General features: G+C 42.9%; 1 non-coding gene across 1 annotated transcript; it reads right to left on the bottom strand.

Annotated features, from left to right (window-relative positions):
* Positions 1 to 1554: 1554 nt before the first annotated feature.
* On the bottom strand, positions 1555 to 1629 carry Trnas-cga (transfer RNA serine (anticodon CGA)). Its single transcript has one exon. It is a non-coding gene; the product is annotated as a tRNA-Ser (tRNA).
* Between the last annotated feature and the right edge of the window lie 13722 nt (positions 1630 to 15351).

The following is a 15351-nucleotide window of genomic DNA, read 5'->3' as shown; positions in this document are numbered from 1 at the left end:
ATATATATATATATATATATATATATATATATATATATATATATATATATATATATATATATTAGAGTGTATGTATTCGTACTCATTTGACCCATATCCTTTCCCGTGTACCCTTCTGAATGAGTGGGTGAGAGAATAAGTATATTTTGAAATTCCGTAGGGAACTAGAGAGCAACACCTGTATGTCTGAGTTTCAGCCCCCTAAGAGCAATAGTAGGTAGCTCAGGTCAGACCAGAGATGTACCGTTTCTGCCAAAACGACCATAGGCATAGGTTGGTACTCTAGGTAACGGGTCCGTCTCCCCCCAACCTTCTATTACGATGCAAACTGTGGAGATCGCCAACGAACAGGTATTTTTTTCTGCACACTTGAGTGAAGCTGACTGCCAGCGGTCTGAGTTATTTCAATATGTAACAGCGCTTGATCTGTTTCTGCCAGCGGTATAACTCGATAAAAAGTGTTTTGCGATTAAGTTTTGATTATTTCCACCAATTTTTTGTGTGCAGAGTGTAGTTTAGCATGAAGGGCTTTGTCCGTCACAAAATAAACCACCTGCATACATGGCCCGTCGGAATTAGTTTTTCATGAGTCCTTTAATTACTAATTCATACACCCATTTGTGAACGGGAAACCAGAAATCACTCTTTCGAAATTACCGTCATTTTTAACCGATTAAGAGGTTTCTTGGAACTTTTTCCTCTGTATGTGACTCCACCACGTTGTACCATGATCATACTAAATTCATTCTGAACTGATTGAGTGTAAGGATTAGCGCCTTCAGCTATCTGATATTTGTTATTTCTCGAACCTTTCCTTTTGCTCATTCTACCCCAGTTGCGATACTTTTCTGAGCATTGGACATAATCTTGGTGGGCAGTGATGTTGCGTTTCCCTTGTCTTATTCCCATCAAGTAATGCTGTAACCCTTTTTGTTCCCCGCGAAATAACGTGTAGAAAGACTACCGGTATGCGTGAAGTATTCTTTTTCCTATTCTATTTAGTGATTTTAATGCACTTTTGCTACCACGACACCAAGCGTATAACCTGCTTCTGTCGTCTCTCCTTATCCTCCATTGCTTTTATGCGTAATGTGTAGTTGTTTATGAGATACAATATAGAACATATGGTTCTAGCAAGTTCGGCTGTGTGAATATATGTTTGTAATTCACAATCTGTTTGTCCATGGCCATCCATTCCACATCCACCTCAAACACAGGGCTAGCCATGAATCTTCCTGACACATTAAAATTATGTGCCGGACCGAGACTTGAACTCGGGACCTTTGTCATTCACGGGCAAGTGCTCTACCAACTGAGCTACCCAAGCACGACTTACGACCTGTCTTCACAGCTTCTATTCTACCAGTACCTCGTCTCCTACCTTCCAAACTTCACAGAAGCTCTTCTGCGAACCTAGCAGAACTAGCACTCCTGGAAGAAAGGATATTGCGGAGACATGGCTTAGCCACAGCCTGAGGCATGTTTCCAGAATGATATTTTCACTCTGCAGCCGAGTGTGCGCTGATATGAAACTTCCTGACAGATTAAAACTGTGTGCCGGACCGAGACTCGAACTCGGGACCTTTGCCTTTCGCGGGCAACTGCTCTACCAACTGAGCTACCCAAGCACGACTCACGACCCATCTTCACAGCTTCAATTCTGCCAGTACCTCTTCTCCTACCTTCCAAACAGCTCCCAGGCTGTGGCTAAGCCATATCTCCGCAATATCCCTTCTTCCCGGAGTGCTAGTTCTGCTAGATTCGCAGAAGTTCTTAGTTCTTCTATGAATTTTGGAAGGTAGGAGACGAGGTACTGGCAGAATTGAAGCTGTGAAGACCGGTCGTGAGTCGTGCTTGGGTAGCGCAGTTGGTAGAGCACTTGCCCGTGAATGACAAAGGTCCCGAGTTCAAGTCTCGGTCCGGCACACAGTTTTAATATGCCAGAAAGTTTCGTATCAGTGCACACTCCGCTGCAGAGTGAAAATCTCCTACAGGGCTAGCCATTCTTACGACAGTACCACCATTCTTACGACAGTACCAATGTGTCCGGCATATCTCGTTCTGTTGTCTGTATTAAGAGATCGAATAGTTAATTACTTGTCGTGAGAGGTTGTGAAGGCAAAATTCCCGTACTTTGTGGACTATGAGTTTATGTTAGAGTCCTAGTGTTCCGTCTTTGTGAAATATCGATCTCATGTTTCTTATTCGCAAATAAACTGTCATTAGTCGCAATTATCATCTCCATCTTTTCTTGATAGCGGACATGCGTTTATCTTGATCAGTGTCCATAAGCTAAACTCACTCCATAATCGTGATTTCTACATTAATGTCTTAGGAAAGGAAGGATACTGTTTTATAATGAAGAACCAGAGACCGGTCGTTGCGTTGTCACTTGCCACTGACCTTGTATGTTGATATCCGTTGCGCTTATAATCAGTATTAATGTTTTTATTGGGCTTATTTTGGCTTATGCGATGACATAAAGTCCTACCGTCCACACAGGTCGAGTAGGTAGTGCACATCAAGTAAGGAGAAAAATCAAGTTTTGTGAGTTACCGTTGCACATTCTTATTACATACCCCCCCGTTTTATCTAGCGTCCCCGCTTAGCATGTTTCAATCACCCACCTTTCAAACCACGATGTTTATTCGAACATTCTCGGTGACAAAGTGTAGCCGTTTCTTTTACACCTTTATTCTGGGTGCGCTATGGGTACGCCCAAGATGACACCAGTATGTCCAAGTGGCTGGGGTGTATGTTTCTGGATTGACGAATACTCACCGTCTCCCACGTCGACCGGCGCGCCAAATCACTCGACCTTAACCCCATGGCGTATGCGAAAAAACTTGTGGACTCTCTTTCTTCAGGAACTGAAGCCATTATAAATGCTACTGACGGTGTTACGCGTTATTAGCGGGGCCTGTCGTGGGTATGACTTATTTCTTTGTTCAGTGTACTTCGTTTATGTATAAAGCACGCTACCAGCAACGAAGTGGCCTTCTACATCTACATCTACATATACAAGATTTCTCTGCAATTCACAATTAAGAGACTGGTTCAGGTTCATCGAACCACCTTCAAGCTAATTGTCTACCGTTCCACCCTCGAACAGCTCACGAGAAAAACGAATACTTCAATCTTTCCTTGCGAACTCTGATTTCTCTGATTCTGTTATCATGTTCATTTCTCCTTGTGAAAGTGGAAGCCACCAAGATATTTTGGTATTCAGAGGAGAAAGCTGGTGATTGAAATTTCGTGAGAAGATCCAGCCGAAACGAGAACCGTCATTGTTTAATGATTGCCACCACAATTCATGTATCACATTCGTAGAACTCTTTCTTCTATTTCGCGACAATACAGAATGACCTTTCCTTCTTTGAACTTTTTCGATGTCCTCCGCTAATCCAACATGTTGTTGGTCCCACACCGTACAGCTGTACCCCAGAAGAGGACGGAAAAACGAAGTGTAGACAGTCTCTTTAGTATACCTGTTGCATTTTCTAAGTGTTCTGCCGAAATATTGCAGTCTTTGGTTCACTTTCCCTACAACATTATCTGTGTGATGGTATCAATTTGAATTATTCGTAATTGTAATCCCTAAGAATTTAGCTTAATTCACAGCCTTTAAAATTTAGCGGATTCCTCTTAGTACTCATGTGGATACTTAGAGTTAATTGTCGTTTTCCGAACCATACAGATATCTTGTCTAAATAATTTCGCAATTGATTTTGATTTCCTGATGATTCTATTAGATGGTAAACGACAGCGTCATCTGTAAACATTCTAAGACAGCTGCTCAGATTGTCTCCCAAACGGTTTACATTGATCAGGAACAGCTGAGGACCTGTAACAATTTCTTAACGAACTTCTGTCTTACTTGTTAATTTCGGTCATGTGCTATGCACTGCGAACTTTCCGACTAGAAAGCAGGGAAACAGTCGCACAATTGAAACGATACTCCGTAGGCACGTTGTTTGATTAGAAGTCACTTTTGAGGAACGGTGTCAAAAGCCTTCTGGAAATCTAAAAATATGACATCAATTTGACATTCCCTGTCGATAGCACTCATTATTTCGTGAGAACAAAGAGCTAGTTGTGTTTCACAATAACGGTATTTTCTGATTCGTGCCGGCTGCTTGTCAGTAAATCGTATTCTTCGAGGTAATTCATAATGGTGGAACACGGTATATGTTCCAAATTCCTATTGGAAATCGACATTTGTACACTACTGGCCATTAAAATTGCTACACCACCAAGATGACGTGCTACAGATGCGAAATTTAACCGACAGAAAGAAGATGCTGTGGTATGCAAATGATTAGCTTTTCAGAGCACATACACAAGGTTGGCAATGGTGGCGACACCTACAACGTGCTGACATGAGGAAAGTTTCCAACCGATTTCTCATACACAAACAGCAGTTGACCGGCGTTGCCTGGTGAAGCCTTGTTGTGATGCCTCGTGTAAGGAGGAGAAATGCGTAACATCACGTTTCCAACTTTGATAAAGGTCGGATTGTAGACTATCGCGATTGCGGTTTATCGTATCGCGACATTGCTGCTCGCGTTGGTCAAGATCCAATGACTGTTAGCAGAATACGGAACCGGTGGGTTCAGAAGGCTAATACGGAACGCCGTGCTGGATCCCAACGGCCTCGTATCTCTAGCAGTCGAGATGACAGGCATCTTATCCGCATGGCTGTAACGGATCGTGCAGCCACGTCTCGATCCCTGAGTCAACAGATGGGGACGTTTGCAACACAACAACCATCTGAACGAACAGTTCGACGACGTTTGCAGCAGCATGGACTATCAGCTCGGAGACCATGGCTGCGGTTACCCTTGACGCTGCATCACAGACAGGAGCGCCTGCGATGGTGTACTCACCGACGAACCTGGGTGCACGAATGGCAAAACGTCATTTATTCGTATGAATCCAGGTTCTGTTTACAGCATCATGATAGTCGCATCCATGTTTGGCGACATCGCGATGAACGCACTTTGGAAGCGTGTATTCGTCATCGCCATACTGGCGTATCACCCGGCGTGATGGTATGGGGTGCCATTGGTTACACGTCGCGGTCACCTCTTGTACGCATTGACGGCACTTTGAATAGTGGACGTTATGTTTCAGATGTGTTACGACCCGTGGCTCTACCCTTCATTCGACCCCTGCGAAACCCTATATTTCAGCAGGATAATGCACGACCGCATGTTGCAGATCCTGTACGGGCCTTTCTGGATACAGAAAATGTTCGACTGCTGCCCTGGCCAGCACGTTCTCCAGATCTTGCACGAAATGAAAACGTCTGGTCAATGGTGGCCGAGCAACTGGCTCGTCACAATACGCGAGTCTCTACTCTTGATGAACTGTGGTATCGTGTTGAAGCTACAGCCATCCAAGCTCTGTTTGACTCAATGCCCAGACGTATCAAGGCCGTTATTACGGCCTGAGGCGGTTGTTTAAGTACTGATTTCTCAGGATCTATGCACCCAAATTGCTTGAAAATGTAATCACATGTCAGTTCTAGTGTAATATATTTGTCAAATGAATACCGGTTTATCATCTACATTTCTACTTGGTGTAGCAATTTTAATGGCCAGAAGTTGAATATGGAAGTCTAATTCAGCGGATTACTCCTATTTTCTTTTTTGAATATCGGTGTGACCTGTGCAACTTTCCAGTTTTTAGGCACATTTCCTTCAACGAATGAGCGGTTGTATATGGTTGCTAAGGAAGGACCTACTGTATCAGCATACTCTGAAAAGAATCTAACCGGTATATCGGCTTGACATGAGGGCTTACTTTTATTAAGTATTTTAAGCTGCTTCGCTACACCCTGGATATCTACAAAGTCGAAGTTACGCATGTTGTCAGTTGTTCTGGGTTCAGACTTTGGAACATTTACTTCGTCTTTTTTGCTGAAAGAAATTCGGTAAACCGTGTTTATTAACTCTGCTTTAGTGACACTGTCATTAACATTGCTATCGTGCAGTGAAGGTACTGACTCGTTTGGTTACGCGACCAGAACTGCTCTGTGTTTTTTGCCAGATTTCGAGACAGAGTCTTGAGCGGTTTTTTACTGTTTGCCTTGTACAACACTGGTATAGGCACTTGTGTGCAATCCCTCAACCTCACATCCCCTTCGGGTTATCGACTGTCCAACCACCCGTTAGCAGCCCTTGTTTGCTGTCGGGCCACGAGCTTTTACTGAAATTACCCAATTGGACAGCAGTGCACGAAAGCCCCTCCACTACGTCGTGTTTGTGGGCCAGCGAGGCTTGGCATGCGGTCCGCTCTTGTTGAAATATCCACCTAACAGAGCAAATGTTTACGGAACTAATAGACTCTTGGTGTACTCATGGGGATGGACGAGAATTTCATATGCACATTCGTGTCGAAAAATGCCTTTAAAAAGATGGTGGTACACATCTCTTGAAGTATGTGCGATGCTTCCTCATGTTGTTCAACCCCTAAAGCGTTAACTGTCTTTATTATCGAGCACCTAATTTAAAAGCAACATACTAACATTCCACCCTTTCCGTTTATTAGAGAACCATTACTGTTAAGACGACTGAGTTTGGAAATTATATGCAGAATGACATTCGTCTGAATAGTTGAACGAACAAAAAAATTTCCATGGTAAATGAAACGCTAATTTAACACAGTTCTCAAACCTAGAAAATCGGATTAAGTCACAATTCCAGGGCGCAACAGTTTAAGCGTTGTCATCTGTCTGGGACCATCAAGGTCCAAATTCGGTGTTAGTTGCAACCCTCGATTTATCTAATGCGGCTTTTGTCAGCCTTTAGCAATCCCATGGTTTATTTCTCTCTTCATTCTCATCCAACTTAGGTAGGATGAGTAGTTGGTGAGAGCATTGGGGGGGGGGGGGTAGTTTGGCGCTATTCATGGTAAAAATAACTGTTTCGTGGACAGAAGTAGGCGACATTCTACAAGATGAATACTAATGCAAGCGTCCTAGGCTTAACAAAGCCTCCTTCCGTTAGAAACATCTAGCCTAATCAACAAAAGACGGATTTAAATAGACGGGTAAAAGCAAGTTTACTACGTTCCAGAAGAAATATTACACAACGACAAGTATCATTACAAAATGATTATCAAATTGTAACAACGTGCAGCCAATAAAATAAAAAGTACAGCAACATGAATTTTAAAATAAATCTTTCAAAAACAAAGTATTCAGCACAGGACATTACTCTACAGAAACAGAAATCAAACACATAGTATTTGTATTCATATGCACACTGTTAGTGTGGGCCCTCCTTGAAGGATGTAATTGCAAGTATTTGTCTACAGAAACAATTTAAAGACAGAGATAACTTTATCACAGTTAGTGGTTAAAAACAATTTGAAATATTAGGCACTGAGCTAATAAAAACCGGCGTTTAAAAAATAAAAAAGGAGCAAAATGTGTCAATTAATATTTTTTCAATATTCCAGAAAGATTACGACAAAAAATGTGGCGAGCACATTGATGGCGTTGCTCACCATAAACGACAAAATAGAAAGGAAGCAGGCAGGTATGAAGTGCCATTCTGTGTACTGAAATACACCTTTGCTAGTGTACAAGGACATTACCTAATAGAAGAAATGATCCAATGTAATAACTTTTTTAGAAAAGCGAACTAATTACTCAGGATAGCGTCTGAGGTCTGTTATTGTTGACGGCAGTTTCTCCACGCGGTGTTTGACTTGGAGAAAAACTCTCTTCATTTATGGCACCATTGTAATAAAAGATAAAACAGAACACCTCATATAGAAATCAAATTAAATCTGCAGTGATCTTTTACAGTTAATCGATATGTAGTTAATTATTTCGAACATTAAGAAACAAAATAATTTTAATTTCTACTTAAAGGGAAAAATCAAGAATTTAAACTAATTTCCCAATATGTGGTAAAAAGTGTAACCTTTTAGGGATGAATATTGGCATATAGTTTAAGTGGAATGATGAACAGAGATACTAACAAAAAGAGTATCACCAGCCCTTACAGTATTCCCATCTGTGTGTGTAACAGCAAGTTTTCCCTAGCGTTAGGGGATGACATACATAAAATACAGAACAGTTAATTCATTATCAACATTAAGAAAATGTTAGTAATTGTTACACTAATAATTCTAGCTGTGATCGCCGAAAATAGTTAGTATTTGCTTAAATTTATCTATAAAAGGAAAAGAAATACCTTAAACAGTAATTTCTGTCAAGGAATCAAAATGTACAACAAACTGCCAACAAAGATCAAAGACGTAACTATAAGTAAAGGCGCTATTTGGACAATAGAACGAAAGGGTATATAATAGTGTGGGGGACACAAATAATGTACCTTTGTCGTACTAAGATATACTTTCACAATTTAACGAGTGTTATTAGAAGATTACTGACCATCTTTTATCTTCCTGAGCTCAGCATCTCCTTCACTAAAGATGGCTGTTGATAAAGTTTTCCCAACAGACGTACTCAGGGAGGGAGGGAGGGAGAATATATATATATATATATATATATATATATATATATATATATATATATATACACACACAGGGTGTCCCAGCTATCTTGTCCACCCAAAATATCTCTGGAACAATAACAGCTATTGGAAAACGACTTTCACCGGTATCAATGTAGGGCTGGGGCCCATGAATGTACATATTTCGAAACATTCTAAAACGAAAGCATATGTGTTTTTTAACACAAACTTATGTTTTTTAAATGGACCTCCTATATTTTTGATTCAGCAATCCATAGCATGACAAAGCACATACACAATGGCGTTGATTGCATCGCAATATTCCCGTTACATCCCGAGATATTGAGACGCGAAGTTGACGCTTGTAACACCCGACATGCGCTGCTAGCGCACGTCCTGAGGCTCAGGCGTGAACCCCATGCTGCCCGAAATCGCGATGTGATTGACATGTGTAATCACACCTCCATACATATCAAGAGGTCCGAAACGAATAATACGGTCTGCTACCATCAACTCTCATAAGCACATAATGGTTTCCCTCTTGCACGTTTTACGTATCTACGTACACAATATGAACCAGTACCGATCGGTGTACACCCATCAGGTTGTCTTATTTATCCTGCACACCCAAAATAAGGTTTATCTAATGCGTTATAATGTACCTCTGAACCGGAGAATGGTCATGTGGTATCAGCATGACGGATGCCCTGCACATAACGCCTTACGAGCACGACGACTTCTGAACCGTAAGTTCCCTGGTAGGTGGATTGGACGCGGTGGCCCAGTTAGGTGGCTTGCCCGATCTCCGGACCTTACACAGCTGGATTATTTTCTTTGGGGGGCAGTGAAGGATGCTGTTTACCAAGATGAACCAACAACACCAGAGGACATGAAGCAACGCATTATTGATGCTTGTACAGCCATCAAAGAGGAAACAGTAGCATGAAGTAGGGCATCATTCATCCGCAGAGTAACCCTATGTATGCAAGCCAATGGGCATCACTTTGAGCATGAGATGTGAACGCTATGTTTAGTATGTAGTGCAGGTATCACAGTGGAAGTTTCTACAAAGGGCCATTTTACCCAGTGATGTTAAGAAACATTTGTTTGCAACAATTTGTCATTTAACGCATTAGATAAACATAACATTGGTAATTATGTGATATTAAAACTAATTGGTTAAACATGTTTACATTCATCTTCTATGTCCTACCTGAACTTCCCAAATCAAAACATTTTTACCTAAACAACGGTAAAACTTTTAGTCCACTTGCTCGTTTCACTAAAACCATCAACATGAATTTTACTATTACGAGTGAATGATTAACTGTCACTTGCGCTAGATCTACAGTAAAGTAAAGTTTTAACGTTGAACGGCGTTACCTTTTTAGTAACGGATTAACGATAAGCGAAGTTAACTTTGTGACTAACGTTGCGGTACACAGATATGTTACAGAACCGCATCACCCCTAGCCTATGGGATAAATACCTGCTGGAATGTACGACGTTAATGCAGGATGGCAGCAGACCGTATTATTCGTTTCGGACCTCTTGATAAGTATGGAAGTGTGATTACGCATGTCAATCACATCGCGATTACGGGCAGCATGGGGTTCACGCCTGAGCCTCAGGACGTGCGCTAGCAGCGCATGTCGGGTGTTTCAAGCGTCAAATTCGCGTCTCAATATCTCGGGATGTAATGGGAATATTGCGATGCAATCAACGCCATTGTGTATGTGCTTTGTCATGCTATGGATTGCTGAAGAAAAAATATAGGAGGTCCATTTAAAAAAACATAAGTTTGTGTTAAAAAACACATATGCTTTCGTTTTAGAATGTTTCCAAATATGTACATTCATGGGCCCCAGCCCTACATTGATACCGGTGAAAGTCGGTTTCCAATAGCTGTTATTGTTCCAGAGATATTTTGGGTGGACAAGATAGGTGGAACACCCGGCATCATTTGTTAAGTAGTTGGCAAGTTTAAATATGCAATGCATTGGACACAATGAACTAAATCTTTGTGCAAACAGATCTGTAGGCAATTTTAAGCCTGTATTATATGCCAGTAAAATTTTAGTTATGTATGTGACACATATAATAACATTGTAAAATGACTGACTAATTAAGATTGAGTCGAGCCTCTAATGAGCTCAGCGTGTGTGAGAACACTTTCTGTCACTACTAAGTGAGAAAATCAATCAACAAGTCTTTGCTGAAAGAAATGTCATACCTTTCCCTCAATTCTTTTTCAGTAGCAAAAACAAAACCATGCAGTCAGTGATACTTCATATACACTCCTGGAAATGGAAAAAAGAACACATTGACACCGGTGTGTCAGACCCACCATACTTGCTCCGGACACTGCGAGAGGGCTGTACAAGCAATGATCACACGCACGGCACAGCGGACACACCAGGAACCGCGGTGTTGGCCGTCGAATGGCGCTAGCTGCGCAGCATTTGCGCACTGCCGCCGTCAGTGTCAGCCAGTTTGCCGTGGCATACGGAGCTCCATCGCAGTCTTCAACACTGGTAGCATGCCGCGACAGCGTGGACGTGAACCGTATGTGCAGTTGACGGACTTTGAGCGAGGGCGTATAGTGGGCATGCGGGAGGCCGGGTGGACGTACCGCCGAATTGCTCAACACGTGGGGCGTGAGGTCTCCACAGTACATCGATGTTGTCGCCAGTGGTCGGCGGAAGGTGCACGTGCCCGTCGACCTGGGACCGGACCGCAGCGACGCACGGATGCACGCCAAGACCGTAGGATCCTACGCAGCGCCGTAGGGGACCGCACCGCCACTTCCCAGCAAATTAGGGACACTGTTGCTCCTGGGGTATCGGCGAGGACCATTCGCAACCGTCTCCATGAAGCTGGGCTACGGTCCCGCACACTGTTAGGCCGTCTTCCGCTCACGCCCCAACATCGTGCAGCCCGCCTCCAGTGGTGTCGCGACAGGCGTGAATGGAGGGACGAATGGAGACGTGTCGTCTTCAGCGATGAGAGTCGCTTCTGCCTTGGTGCCAATGATGGTCGTATGCGTGTTTGGCGCCGTGCAGGTGAGCGCCACAATCAGGACTGCATACGACCGAGGCACACAGGGCCAACACCCGGCATCATGGTGTGAGGAGCGATCTCCTACACTGGCCGTACACCACTGGTGATCGTCGAGGGGACACTGAATAGTGCACGGTACATACAAAACGTCATCGAACCCATCGTTCTACCATTCCTAGACCGGCAAGGGAGCTTGCTGTTCCAACAGGACAATGCACGTCCGCATGTATCCCGTGCCACCCAACGTGCTCTAGAAGGTGTAAGTCAACTACCCTGGCCAGCAAGATCTCCGGATCTGTCCCCCATTGAGCATGTTTGGGACTGGATGAAGCGTCGTCTCACGCGGTCTGCACGTCCAGCACGAACGCTGGTCCAACTGAGGCGCCAGGTGGAAATGGCATGGCAAGCCGTTCCACAGGACTACATCCAGCATCTCTGCGATCGTCTCCATGGGGGAATAGCAGCCTGCATTGCTGCGAAAGGTGGATATACACTGTACTAGTGCCGACATTGTGCATGCTCTGTTGCCTGTGTCTATGTGCCTGTGGTTCTGTCAGTGTGATCATGTGATGTATCTGACCCCAGGAATGTGTCAATAAAGTTTCCCCTTCCTGGGACAATGAATTCACGGTGTTCTTATTTCAATTTCCAGGAGTGTAGAATGGCTACAGATAAACACGGGTCGACATTCGCTCTACAACTTGTGTTTTAAGTTCCTTAGCGAAGCACTTTTAAGGACAATTCTGCTGCTCGAAGCGTATTGGAGTAAGGGAACAGAAGTGAAAAGTAAGGAAGGAAGATTGTATTTAATGTCCCGTAGATGACGTAATCATTAGAGACGGAGCACAAGCTAGGAGTTATTGAGGGCATAACCATTGTGTGACTAAGGGAATCGCTGAAAACCTAAATTTGGATGGTCGAACAGGGATTTGAACAGATGTTCTTCCGAACATAAGAGCAGAGTTTTCCCACTGACACACCTCGATCGGCCCAGGTGAAATACGCGCTCAACTGTTTCTTGTCGGTTTTTACGACTACGAGTGATTTATTCATAGCTCTACCTGGATCTAAAGAAATTTATTTCTCAGTAATGGAACTGAAAATACCTCAAGCAGTTAATAACTAGTTGTAAATCTGTTCCATGCATCCTAAAGAGTTGTTAAAGTGCAAAAGTAATAAAGTGATTTAGAAACTGACGTCGTCACAGAGAAGACAATTAATCGCCTGCTCCATTCTCCCCCATCCACTGGTGCCATCGACATTACCGCAGTAAATTATTCCGAATCCTGCATCCCCAGATGAAACTGTAATGAGTATTTAAATGAAACTCTAAAATCATAATTAATTCCATATGTAGTGCCTTGAAAACACATTTTTGCATGTCATGTATAATAATTCGGTGAAAATGTATTTTAAAAGCGTTTATTCATAGCAGCAATTGAGTAGATCTCGCTTGCGTAATTACACCTGTACTGAATATAAATGCGTAGCGAGCTTAAGTCATCATAATGTTTTTATTGTTTAATTAGTGATTCGAACGAGACGCCATAAGGCCTCTAAACTCGCTCGCGGCAGCTAGCTTCATTAAAATTCTTTCCTTTTTGAAGTAGCGTCAGGCTGAATAAAATTCGCAGACTTTATTTTGTAGCAGCCATCGTCATCGATACCATAATCATCGATTGCAGGAACAGCAAGGTCTCATTTTATGAGGGAAAATGAAATGATCGTATGGCATTACTGGCCGGAAGACATCATCTGGGTTTCTATTTGACGGGCGACTTGCGCGTCGATGAAGATGAAATTAAATGATTGGCTCAATACTCACTCACGAAGTCCCCGAACGAAGAAAATCTCCGATCCGATTGGGAATCAAACCCGGGACCCAGAGGCAACAACGCTAACCTCTATAGCAAGAGTCGTGGACATTAGCTGGTGGTGAATAAAAGTTTATTTCGTTTGCAACTCTTTGTGGCTCTCAGACATGACTTTCTTGGTGCTTCTTTGGGTTCCTGCGACTGAGCAACTGCGCTTTGCCTCTACATAAAAATTACTTATAGTTGGTTTTTATTTCAGAGCTATATTCGCTTGTGAATTCCGCAGCTGAGATGTTGTACTTCTTATCCAGAAGAAAAACCATTGTGATTAAATTACTCAAAGTTTCCCGTATTCTCATGCCAGTCGTAGGTTCTTCTTTATTCTCGATACTGGATATCTATTGCCCCATATAGATAATCATTACCTGGAGCTACCTGTCTAATGTAGGTAAAAGTAACCGCGCATTTTAGCGCAGTTCGGCAGCACGCATTATTTCTTCAGTAGTCAATGGAAGCATGTGAATTGCCTACATTCTTCAATCTATCAACATGCCTCTAGCGATCAGTTCAAGCTTAAACCATGCATGAAATATAACTTCACTCACAGAAGCTTTGTTAGGATGTTATATTGCCCTCCACGTTGACGTACACCCAATTGACCTCATTAGGGCTTTCAACCGCTATGGTGCAACACAAAATATTTAGTATATCCATTGTTGCGTGCGCCCGTGAGCAACAACAACACGTGACAATAATCGTTGCCTACATGTGGGTAATAATTTCGTATGATTCAATGGACCCGTGCAAGTTTTTCGATTGGACGTCACTTTGGCGACTTGCGTGTCCCCTACCTAACTAAGTTATCCAAGCCGGTGAAGGTAACCCCGGTCTGACTTGTAATGCGAACCACATTGTTCCTGGCGACTCTTCACTTTTTGGACAGGTGTACGGTAGATTAAGGGCAGACTGAAAATATTCGTGTCCCGATCGGGATTCAATCTCACAAGATCTCGGATTCTAGGTACGTGCTTTACCCTCTTCAAAAAAATTTGAAAAGCAGAATGAAGAAAAAGCGACACAGTCGGGCTTCGATGCCACATTTCGATTTCTAGCCACACTCTCTGCCACTGATTTTGTAATTACATCTCCCGATGCTTCACTTCAAAAATGGAAAGATAGGTGTTCTCATTATCAGAATTCTATTTGATACACCGAAAAAAAATCGAATGAAAAAAGGCGCCATCAAGAATCGATCACGAAACGGCAGTCTGGCAGTCGAATGCTTACCGCCCCTTAAAAAAAAATACTGCACATCTGTACTGTTACGCGTCCAATACCCATTAGCCAGTAGTGTAAGTCGACTTATCTCTCACATCAATGTTTCTATGCAAATGTGCTACAGAGCTTGCTAACACAAGCCATTCTCATCGGACCTCAGCCAATGCACTTCCGGTAACGGTGATGATGTTGGCAAAGGATTCCTGGAAGTGGGGCAATTGCCGGCTGCACCAGTATGCAGAATGTATGTAATGGCGAAACGTCAAGTGATCGTCCCCACGTCATTAGGGACCACAAAGCGTACAAAATAACCAAGTAGTCATATTATAATAAATTTTTCTTACTCTGAAAAAGAACAATGTTGCAGGCCGCGCAACAGTGTCCGTAGTGTAGGCGGTGTCAACAGATCTGGTCAGGAAACCCAACTGTTTCCGGAGCAAGTGACAAATTCACCAAAAGCCCATCAGATAAATCGATACTTTACGGTATCTATAAGAGTACATTTACTACACCTGTCCGTGTTTACGCCTATACCATCTGGCATGACTATATGTAGGTACCCCTAATACAAAGCAACAGAACAGCGCGTTTATTCGACGAAATTGGGAGCACTTTGTCGACGCAGACATTAGGCAACCGTTCCCGCACGATCAGTTTGGATCCTAGGCGTCCTTTACGTACAACAATACAATCCTACAATCCCCGAACCC

Source organism: Schistocerca cancellata, chromosome 1, assembly GCF_023864275.1.
Source record: "Schistocerca cancellata isolate TAMUIC-IGC-003103 chromosome 1, iqSchCanc2.1, whole genome shotgun sequence".
Taxonomy (NCBI): Eukaryota; Metazoa; Arthropoda; class Insecta; order Orthoptera; family Acrididae; genus Schistocerca; species Schistocerca cancellata.
This window is presented reverse-complemented; position numbering and strand designations above follow the sequence as displayed.